Genomic DNA, 10,936 nt, shown 5'->3' with positions numbered 1-10,936 from the left:
GACGAGGATTAAGCTGTGTTACCCCCTGATTAAAGTTACGAATCAAAGAAAGAGAAGCAAGTGGTTGGAGAAATAATAATACGATAATAATACGGTAAGGCCGAGACCTGTCCTTAGAAAGCACTTAAGGTCAGCTTTATTTCTCACCCCATTTGCAGAAAGTCAAGGATTCTACCTTTGACCTATTTCCTGGGGTGCAACCCCTGGTTTTACACCAGGAGACATATGCTTCCCAGACTCCATAATATATAGTTATGAAGGCCGGCTCCCGTGCATTAACCAAGATAGAAACCACTGAACCTGACAGCCCATGTTTCTTCAGAGTATGGGTCTCAACAGCCAAACTGTTAATTTTATTTTTTTGTAAAGTAGGATGGAATACCAGACCTTGCAAAAGAAGGTCTGACCATGGCGGTAGGGTCCATGGGTTCCCTACTGTCATCTTTACGATCCCTGCATACCAAGATTTCCTGGGCCCCGCTGGAGGCCACAAGAATCATAGACTTCCCTTCCTGCTTGATCCTGCAAAGAAATCGTGGACGCAGGCAGAATAAGAGGGAATGCATAAATCAGTGAGAACCGATTCCACAGGAATAGATTTTTCTTTGTGGAACCTGGACGTAAACAGATCTATGTCTGGGATCCCCCATATTTGACATATTGACAGGAAGCTATTGGGGTGAAGGAACTATTTTCCCGGGAACAACTGCTGGCGACTCAAATTGTTCGACTGCCAATTTTCTATTCCTAGAATGAAGACCGCCGATAGGCAAAGTACATTGTTTTCTGCCCAAGATAGGATAGGATTCACCTTTCTCTGGGCCCTACAACTTCTTGTGCCCCCTTGGTGATTAATATAGACCATTGCTGTGGCATAGTCGGATTGAATCCTGGCAGGACAATACCGTAAACTGAACGTTCAGGCCCTCAGAGCCAAGTGCTCTGCCTGAATTTCTAGAATGATAATGGTCAAGGTCATTTCTGATCTGGGCCACTTCTGTGGTAATTGAAGGAAGGATATTCCCCTTTGCAGATTTTTGGATATTAACCATAAACTGAGGCTCCGGCGTACCCAGCCTACAGTACCTAGTATTTCTAGGTGGTCCATCTGGGTGCTAACCAGGCCCAACCCTGCTTAGCCTCCAAGATCAGACGAGATCGGGCGCTTTCAGGGTGATGTGGCCGTAGGCTTTGGAGTCAGACACATTGGGAATCTAGAGCTTGAACTCTTTGTTCCAAGCCGATAGGAGAATGTTTTTCAGCAGTCTCTAATGAAACTTAGCATAAGGAACGGCCTTGAATGAAGCCACCATCTTTCCCAACAACCTCATGCAAAGTTGAATAGAAGAATTCATCTTGCTTCGAAACAACCTAAATCAGTTCCTTTTATGGTGCTGATCTTTGCCTTGGGGCAAGAATACCCTTTTCTGGGTGTACCTATGATCAGACATAAGTATCTTAGCCCTTTTCATGGTTTTGAAGAAGATTTCTCCTAGGCTGAGAAACCAACCTAGATATTCCAGGTAGTTGACTGTGGTGACCACACTTTGGTCTGAGCGGGCTATCGACTGGACTAACAAGAACAGATTGCCCATGTAAACCATAATCGTTATACCTTGAGCCCTTAATCTGGCTAGAATAGGGACCAGAACCTTTGTAAACACTTAAGGTACTGTAGCTAGACTGGAAAGCAGAGCTACACACTGAAAATTAAGATTTTCCACCTTGAAAAGTAGATATTATTAGTTAGCGAGGAAATAGGCATATGGAGATATGCATCTTTGACGTTGCTTGACTCCAGAAGTTCTCCTCCTTGTAGGATGGAGATAACTGATTGGATGGACTCCATGCAAAAAAAGAGTGGTTATATTCAGGAATTGAATTTTGATTTTTGAGATCCAGAATGTCCATTCAGATTTAACCAAACCCCAATCTCTGTTCTTACAAGGGGGCCACCATGATCGCTTTTTGCCAAAAGATGGTCCAATGCTTGAGAGAAAGACTTTGTTTTCTCTGGATTCTTAGGAATGTTTGATCTGGGAAAACGAGGAGATGGGAACTCTTAGAACTCCAGTGTGTACCTTTGAGCTATGGAGGAAGTCCCCCATACATCTTGACACTCTACCTGCCAGATCCTTGAGAACTGCAGAAGAATTTCCCCTATTAAGTGAGCGGGGGCACCTCCTCACAAGGAGGTTTCAGTATGTTGTACGTTTCCTCCCCCAAGGCCTCTTTTGTCCCTGGGGTTAACCCTGAGGATTGCCTTTTGAACCTGAGGGTGGAAACAGTTGTGACTGCCTGGAGGCTGATGCCCCTGGCACAGAAGAAGGAGCTTTAAAACAAAAATACATTTACTCCTTTTCTTAAATGGCAAAAGGGGTACTTTTTCCACTAGAATTTCTTTGGATGTATTATCCAAAACATCCCTAAAACGAAGACCAGCCAGGAGCTTCTGCATGGTGCTTAGCGAAGGGCGCAAGGCCTGAAGCATAGAATCTCTCATAGCAACTATTGAAAACATAAAGCTGCTAGATCCTGGGCCTGCTGAGCAGGATAACCTTAAACAACTCTACTTGTTTACCCCCACTTGCAAGCCATTATTGGGAGTCCTCTCTTTGATCACCTTTTGGTAACCCCTGCAAAAAATCTGAGTCTTTCTATCAACTTGTTATTGTTTATGATTATTGATTACTTGCATCTCTCTGCTTTCCACAGAATATTTTATAAGCTCCCGAAGAAGCATTGAAATTGCGAAACATGTAGAGCTATTCTTGTGCATTACAACATGATTACAGGATTTGATCTGTACTAATGTTATGCATCTATCTACCTAGAGAGATTCAGTTAATGGTCTGCATTTTATCTGCAAGATTTTTATATCAAAAAATGTGGGTCTTGTAATATTTTTTAAATAAAAACTTTGTATATAGTGATGGCCGAACGGTTCACCCGGCGGTCGTTTTGCGGCGAATTTCGGCTGTTCGCGGTCCGCCCGTTCGGCGGACTATTGGCGCCGTTCGACCAGCGGACTTCCGTGTTTACTATGTAAAAGAACTTTGACCTATGATGACACATCCATCATGGGATACAGGACAGCCAATTGAGACATTACAGCACATGGACACTTGGACATTCCCCCTAACTTATAAATAGACCCGATCCGGCGGCCATTTTACATTCTTTCTTCTGTCACTATAGGGAAAGGTTGCTGTGTGGAGCAGGGAGAGATTGCAGTGACCCAAATCGCTAGCTATTTGGTACACAAAAGTTCTTTTCAGGACTGGTATAGGTGTTAGGTGTATATAGGTTTGCTGTGCTACTGATTGTTTCAGCAGCCTGAGTGTCTTTTGTCAGTTTAGAGAAAAGGACAGGACGGTGTGCCTGCTGTAGGGACAGTCAGTTTAGTCATTAGCTGTTACTATCAGGGCCACAAAAGTGCTATTCCAGTTATTGTTCCAGTAGCCTCTGTTTTGTCAGTTTATATAGGGACAGGCAGGAAGCAGTGTGTGAGGCAGTGAGGGTCAGTTTAATCAGTAGCTGTTACTATATTAGGTCCACAAAGGTTCTTTTCAGGACTGGTATCAGTGGTATGGTAATAGGCTTGTACACGTATAATATTCTTTCTTCCAAATATAGAAAGAATATTATACTTGACTGCTGCCCTTCTGCTGCAGTCTGCTAATCATTCACAACCTACTTGTTCCACAAAACTCCTTATAAGGACTGGTAATAACCTGGTGTAGGGTGCTATAGTACATAGGGTTGAGTGAGGTACAGTCTGCAATTCTATAAGGACTGGTATAGGTCCACAATACATAGGGTTCAGGTGCACTACTGCTGACCACTGCCCTATACTGCAGCAGTCCTTCATCGGTATAGGGACTGACGTACAGTCTGCTAATCACTCTCACACAACCTACCTGTTCCACAAAGATCCTTATAAGGACTGGTAAGGTATAGGGTACTACAGTACATAGGGTTGAGTGAGGTACAGTCTGCCATTCTATGAGGACTGGCATAGGTCCACAATACATAGGGTTGAGGTGCACTACTGCTGACCGCTGCCCTATACTGCAGCAGTCCTTCATCGGTATAGGGACCGACGTACAGTCTGCTAATCACTCACACACAACCTACTTGTTCCACAAAGGTCCTTATAAGGACTGGTAAGGTATAGGGTACTACAGTAGATAGGGTTGAGTGAGGTACAGTCTGCTATTCTATAAGGACTGGTATAGGTCCACAATACATAGGGTTGAGGTGCACTACTGCTGACCGCTGCCCTATACTGCAGCAGTCCTTCATCGGTATAGGGACTGACGTACAGTCTGCTAATCAGTCACACACAACCTACTTGTTCCACAAAGGTCCTTATAAGGACTGGTAACTTGGTCTGTCTAGGGTACTACAGTACATAGGGTTGAGTGAGGTACAGTCTGCCATTCTATAAGGACTGGTATAGGTCCACAATACATAGGGTTGAGGTGCACTACTGCTGACCGCTGCCCTATACTGCAGCAGTCCTTCATCGGTATAGAGACTGACGTACAGTCTGCTAATCACTCACACACAACCTACTTGTTCCACAAAGGTCCTTATAAGGACTGGTAAGGTATTGGGTACTACAGTACATAAGGTTGAGTGAGGTACAGTCTGCCATTCTATAAGGACTGGTATAGGTCCACAATACATAGGGTTGAGGTGCACTACTGCTGACCGCTGCCCTATACTGCAGCAGTCCTTCCTCGGTATAGGGACTGACGTACAGTCTGCTAATCACTCACACACAACCTACTTGTTCCACAAAGGTCCTTATAAGGACTGGTAACTTGGTCTGTCTAGGGTGCTACAGTACATAGGGTTGAGTGAGGTACAGTCTGCTATTCTATAAGGACTGGTATAGGTCCACAATACATAGGGTTGAGGTGCACTACTGCTGACCGCTGCCCTATACTGCAGCAGTCCTTCCTCGGTATAGGGACTGACGTACAGTCTGCTAATCAGTCACACACAACCTACTTGTTCCACAAAGGTCCTTATAAGGACTGGTAAGGTATAGGGTACTACAGTAGATAGGGTTGAGTGAGGTACAGTCTGCTATTCTATAAGGACTGGTATAGGTCCACAATACATAGGGTTGAGGTGCACTACTGCTGACCGCTGCCCTATACTGCAGCAGTCCTTCATTGGTATAGGGACTGACGTACAGTCTGCTAATCAGTCACACACAACCTACTTGTTCCACAAAGGTCCTTATAAAGACTGGTAAGGTATAGGGTACTACAGTACATAGGGTTGAGTGAGGTACAGTCTGCCATTCTATAAGGACTGGTAAGGTATAGGGTACTACAGTACATAGGGTTGAGTGAGGTACAGTCTGCCATTCTATAAGGACTGGTATAGGTCCACAATAGATAGGGTTGAGGTGCACTACTGCTGACTGCTGCCCTATACTGCAGCAGTCCTTCATCGGTATAGGGACTGACGTACAGTCTGCTAATCACTCACACACAACCTACTTGTTCCACAAAGGTCCTTATAAGGACTGGTAACTTGGTCTGTCTAGGGTGCTACAGTACATAGGGTTGAGTGAGGTACAGTCTGCCATTCTATAAGGACTGGTATAGGTCCACAATACATAGGGTTGAGGTGCACTACTGCTGACCGCTGCCCTATACTGCAGCAGTCCTTCATCGGTATAGGGACTGACGTACAGTCTGCTAATCACTCACACACAACCTACTTGTTCCACAAAGGTCCTTATAAGGACTGGTAAGTTATTGGGTACTACAGTACATAAGGTTGAGTGAGGTACAGTCTGCCATTCTATAAGGACTGGTATAGGTCCACAATACATAGGGTTGAGGTGCACTACTGCTGACCGCTGCCCTATACTGCAGCAGTCCTTCATCGGTATAGGGACTGATGTACAGTCTCCTAATCAGTCACACACAACCTATTTGTTCCACAAAGGTCCTTATAAGGACTGGTAAGGTATAGGGTACTACAGTACATAAGGTTGAGTGAGGTACAGTCTGCCATTCTATAAGGACTGGTATAGGTCCACAATACATAGGGTTGAGGTGCACTACTGCTGACCGCTGCCCTATACTGCAGCAGTCCTTCATCGGTATAGGGACTGACGTACAGTCTGCTAATCATTCACACACAACCTACTTGTTCCACAAAGGTCCTTATAAGGACTGGTAAGGTATTGGGTACTACAGTACATAAGGTTGAGTGAGGTACAGTCTGCCATTCTATAAGGACTGGTATAGGTCCACAATACATAGGGTTTAGGTGCACTACTGCTGACCGCTGCCCTATACTGCAGCAGTCCTTCAACGGTATAGGGACTGACGTACAGTCTGCTAATCACTCACACACAACCTACTTGTTCCACAAAGGTCCTTATAAGGACTGGTAACTTGGTCTGTCTAGGGTGCTACAGTACATAGCGTTGAGTGAGGTACAGTCTGCCATTCTATAAGGACTGGTATAGGTCCACAATACATAGGGTTGAGGTGCACTACTGCTGACCGCTGCCCTATACTGCAGCAGTCCTTCATCGGTATAGGGACTGACGTACAGTCTGCTAATCAGTCACACACAACCTACTTGTTCCACAAAGGTCTTTATAAGGACTGGTAAGGTATAGGGTACTACAGCACATAGGGTTGAGTGAGGTACAGTCTGCTATTCTATAAGGACTGGTATAGGTCCACAATACATAGGGTTGAGGTGCACTACTGCTGACCGCTGCCCTATACTGCAGCAGTCCTTCATCGGTATAGGGACTGAGAGTTTTGTCACAGGGTCATTTAAAAAATGACAGGCAGAGGAAGAGGCAGGCCCTTCCGCAGGGGTGGTAGGGGTAGGGCAGGAGCAACAGGCTTGAGCCAAAGTGGGAAGTTGCAGAAGGTGCGTTCACTTCATTTAAAGGACGCACCAGACTTGGTTGAGTGGCTCACTCAGCCTTACTCTTCTGCATCCTCCTCATCCTCTTGATCTGCACCCTCTTCTTCACTCTCTGCTATGTGCACCCCCAAAGACACTACCACCAACAACACCACCACAACCACATACCTTCCGCTTGAGTCACAGGAATTATTTTCCAATCCATATCAAGACATTTCTGATGCGCAGCCACTCTTGGTATTGGATCAGGAAGAGGAAGTAGCAATAACCGCTACTCAGCAGTCTGACGACAGTACCCAGATCAGCCCAAGGAGGAGGTTGGTCCCTGGTGTTGCTGCCTACTTCGAGATCTCTACTTATAGCGGTGGGGAAGGTGACGTCGATGATGACGTGTCTAGTGATGTCACGTGGGTGCCCACAAGAGAGGAAGAGGAGGGGAGTTCAGAGGGAGATATGGACCAGCAGATAGGGAGGAGAAGCAGGAATAACTTACATTGCACGGGAGGGACAAAGCAGACTGCAAATGTATCAGGAGCGAGTCATCGACCATGTACGGTCACATCTGGCGCTCCCAGGACACCGGCACATGGCTCTGCAGTGTGGGCTTTTTTTAACGTGTCCGCTGCTGACAATAGCGTTGCCATCTGCAATCTTTGCAGTCAACGCATTAGTCGCGGTAAGCCCAACACTCACCTAGGGACGACCGCCTTAAGAAGGCACATGAGCAGCCATCACCGAGCCCAGTGGGAGCAACGGAACACACAAAGCCACACTCCAGGCTCTCACCGTCCAGCCTCGTCTTCTACTTCTCCTTCTCCTCTCTCCTCACAATTGTCCTCCACTCCACCTTCCATCACGCCAAGCTCACGTTTTTCTGCAAAAAGGCAGGCTTCTGTGGTCCTAATGTTCGAGCGTAAAAAAATGATGACGCCGGATAACCCTCTTGCCCAACGGTTGACGGCTGGCTTGTCAGAACTCATAGCCCGCCAACTACTGCCATATAAACTTGTGGACTCGGAGGCCTTTCGTAAATTTGTGGCCATTGGAACACCACAATGGAAGGTCCCAGGAAGGAAGTATTTCTCACAGAAGGGCATCCCAGAGCTATATGGCCATGTTCAGCGGCAAGTGAATGTATCTCTGGCGCACAGTGTCGGTGCAAAGATACATCTGACCACAGACACGTGGTCTAGCAAACACAGGCAGGGAAGGTATATCACTTTTACTGCCCACTGGGTGAACCTTCTGACGGCCGTCAAGCATGTAACCCGTGGCACCCGTGGAGATTTGGTTTTACTGCCACGGATTGCAAGCAGGCCTGGCTCTTCTTCTCCTCATCCTCCTCCCTCTCCTCCTTGGCTGACTCCTCCTTTTCCGCCGCTAGCGTCTCTTCTGCTGCGCCGCCCAAGCTCCCCAGAACCTATTCGACATGCCAGGTGAGACGTTGCCATGCCGTGCTGCGTCTGTTGTGCCTGGAAGACAAGAGCAAAGCTGAAAGGAGTGCCGGGCCAGTGTGGCTCACCACACTGGCCCGGCCAAGACAAGAGCCACACTGGCCCGGCACTCCTTTCAGCTTTGCGTTCACAGGCAGATCAGTGGCTAACACCACTCAATTTGACAGTTGGTAAAGTGGTGTGTGACAACGGTGCCAATCTGCTTAGCGCATTGAAACAGGGCAAAATTACGCATGTGCCATGCATGGCACACGTCTTAAACTTGGTCGTGCAGCGATTCCTTGTCAAATACCCTGGGGTCCAGGACATCTTGCGCCTGGCAAGGAAAATCTCGGCCCATTTCAGAAGATCTTACATGGCCATGGCTCGCCTTGCTTACATTCAGCGGCGACACAATCTGCCGGTCAGACGTCTTATTTGCGATTGCCCGACGCGATAGAACTCAACCTTCTATATGCTTGATAGGCTGCTCCAGCAGAAACGTGCAGTTAACGTCTACCTGTATGAACTCTCCGGCAGAACAGGTTCTGGGGAGCTGGGTTTTTTTTCACCGCGCCAGTGGCTGCTCATGCGTGACGCATGCAGACTTCTGCACCCATTTGAGGAGATCACCAAACTGGTCAGTCGCAGCCATGGCGCCATCAGTGACATGGTACCTTATGCCTTCTTTATGGAGCGTGCATTGCATCATGTCATTGATCAAGCTGTGGAGGAGCAGGAGCGGAAAGATGAGGAAGTCGCAATGCTGGATGAATTCCCAGGGGGGGCTACTCTATCTGAGATAAGTCATCAACAGGAGTCTGAAGAGGAGTCAGAGGAGGATGGTGCCGGGGCGGATGAGAAGGAGCAAGAAGAGCATGCTTTAAACCTTTCTGGGACCCCTGTTGTTGTGCGTGGATGGGGAGAGGAGAATGAAGAGGACGACATTATCCTGGATGATGAGCAGGAGCCAGGCCACCACACCGCTTCCAGTTTAGTGCAAATGGGGGCTTTCATGCTCCAGTGTTTTAATAGGGACCCCCATATAAAAAGCATAAGGGTCAAGGACCAGTACTGGGTGGCAACGTTCTTAGACCCCCAGTACAAACACAAAATGGCGGAAATGCTACCGCCGTCACAGAGGGCTGTCAGAATGCAGCACTTCCAGGCCTTGCTTCGAGAAATGCTGCATTCTGCTTTTGCATGCGCTGGCAGAGGAGCAATTCCCACTCCCAGAGAAGGAGTTGCGGGTACCAATCCAACAGCGCCTGCAAGAAGAGGCCGGTTTGAAGATGTGTTGGTGACTTCAGATATGAGGTCATTCTTTCAGCCGACCCATCGACAGGTGTTATCCGGATCCAGCATTAGGGAACGCCTAGACCGTCAGGTGTCCGACTACATCGGGTTAATGGCCGATGTGGACCCTCTGAGGAGTGATGAACCCCTGGACTACTGGGTGGGCAGGCTTGACCTCTGGCCAGAGCTTGCCCAATTTGCAATCAAACTGTTGGCTTGCCCCTCGTCCAGTGTCCTGTCCGAAAGGACGTTCAGCGCAGCAGCGGCGATCGTGACCGATAAGCGTACTCGCCTAGCTCACGACAGTGTTAACTACCTCACATTTCTGAAAATGAATGAGGCATGGATCTGGGAGGAATTCAACACATGTGACCAGTAGACCATGTATATGTCTATAAACAATTTTTTTAATCGAGCACACAGACCTTCTTTCTTCATTTGGCTCACTTCCTTGTCCAAAAAAAGCACACCGTACTATATGCCCGTACCCTCCTCTTTGAAGAGGTTGAGCGGTGTCATATTTCTACTGGGGCTGCTTATTATGAGGGGCTCCCACCATCCCTGTGCTGTGCTGACATCCTCCTGGGGCTGTACCTCTGCTGTGCATATTATGAGGGGCTCCCACCATCCCTGTGCTGTGCTGACTTCCTCCTGGGGCTGTACCTCTGCTGTGCATATTTTGAGGTGCTCCCACCATCCCTGTGCTATGCTCATTATGAGGGGCTCCCACCATCTCTGTGCTGTGCTGACTTCCTCCTGGGGCTGCTTATTATGAGGGGCTCCCACCATCCCTGTGCTATGCTGACATCCTCCTGGGGCCTGGGGTACCCGAGTACCCGTCACAGTCCATATGAATACCCGAGTACCTGTCACAGTCCATCAGAGTACCCAAGTACCTGTCACAGTCCATCAGAGTACCCAAGTACCTGTCACAGTCCATCAGAGTACCCGAGTACCTGTCCCAGTCCACCAGAGTACCTGTCACAGTTTATCTGAGCACGTTTCACAGTCCATATGAGTACCCGAGTACCTGTCAGTCCATCTGAGTACCTGTCAGTCCATGTGAGTACCTGAGTATCTGCCACAGTTCACCTGAGTACCGAGGTACCTGTCAGTCCATCTGAGTACCTGTCAGTCCATATGAGTACCTGAGTACCTGTCAGTCCATATGAGTACCTGAGTACCTGTCAGTCCATATGAGTACCCGAGTACCTGTCACAGTTTATCTGAGTACCTGTCACAGTCCATCCGAGTACCTGAGTACCTGTCACAGTCCATCCGAGTACCTG

At 47.7% G+C, this 10,936-nt stretch overlaps 1 pseudogene; it reads right to left on the bottom strand.

Moving 5' to 3' along the window:
- Positions 1-1,074: 1,074 nt before the first annotated feature.
- LOC143965456 (5S ribosomal RNA) lies at positions 1,075-1,190 on the bottom strand (annotated as a pseudogene).
- Positions 1,191-10,936: the final 9,746 nt, after the last annotated feature.

Source organism: Lithobates pipiens, unplaced genomic scaffold (genome assembly GCF_037356315.1).
Source record: "Lithobates pipiens isolate NorthernLeopardFrog02 unplaced genomic scaffold, aLitPip1_a1.2 Scaffold_8, whole genome shotgun sequence".
In the NCBI taxonomy this organism is placed as follows: Eukaryota; Metazoa; Chordata; class Amphibia; order Anura; family Ranidae; genus Lithobates; species Lithobates pipiens.
The sequence above is the reverse complement of the archived record's forward strand: the minus strand, read 5'-3'. Positions and strand labels throughout refer to the sequence as shown.